Source organism: Odocoileus virginianus, chromosome 27, assembly GCF_023699985.2.
Source record: "Odocoileus virginianus isolate 20LAN1187 ecotype Illinois chromosome 27, Ovbor_1.2, whole genome shotgun sequence".
Lineage (NCBI taxonomy): Eukaryota > Metazoa > Chordata > Mammalia > Artiodactyla > Cervidae > Odocoileus > Odocoileus virginianus.
Window position 1 is genome coordinate 18,047,470 of NC_069700.1, and position 560 is coordinate 18,048,029.

General features: G+C 42.3%; 1 non-coding gene across 1 annotated transcript; it reads right to left on the bottom strand.

Moving 5' to 3' along the window:
* Positions 1-203: 203 nt before the first annotated feature.
* Positions 204-286, bottom strand: TRNAL-UAA (transfer RNA leucine (anticodon UAA)). The gene has a single exon. It is a non-coding gene; the product is annotated as a tRNA-Leu (tRNA).
* Positions 287-560: the final 274 nt, after the last annotated feature.

Genomic DNA, 560 nt, shown 5'->3' on the forward strand with positions numbered 1-560 from the left:
GACTATTACCCAACTTTGCACAAGAAACTGTCATTTCCAGATAAGATAGTTGCTAGAGTAACTGGATCCCTGAGTCAGGAAGATCCCCTACAGAAGGAATGGCTACTCACACCAGAACTCTCAGTTGGGAAAATCCCTGGCAGGCAACAGTCCCCAGAGTCGCAAAAGAGTTGGACATGACTTGGCATCAACAAAACCAATTCTACCGGGAGTGGGGTTCGAACCCACGCAGACACATGTCCATTGGATCTTAAGTCCAACGCCTTAACCACTCGGCCATCCCGATCGTGAGCACTGATATCTACAAGTCAAATATTACTGGGTTAAAATTAATTAGGCTTTCTAAATTCCATATATATGTGTTAATATGCTGTACTGGTGTTTTTCTTTCTGACTTACTTCACTCTATATAATAGGCTCCAGTTTCATCCACATCATTAGAACTGATTCAAACACATTCTTTTCCATTGTGTATATGTACCACAGCTTTCTTATCCATTCGTCTGCCGATGGACATCTAGGTTGCTTCCATGTCCTAGCTATTGTAAACAGTGATGCGA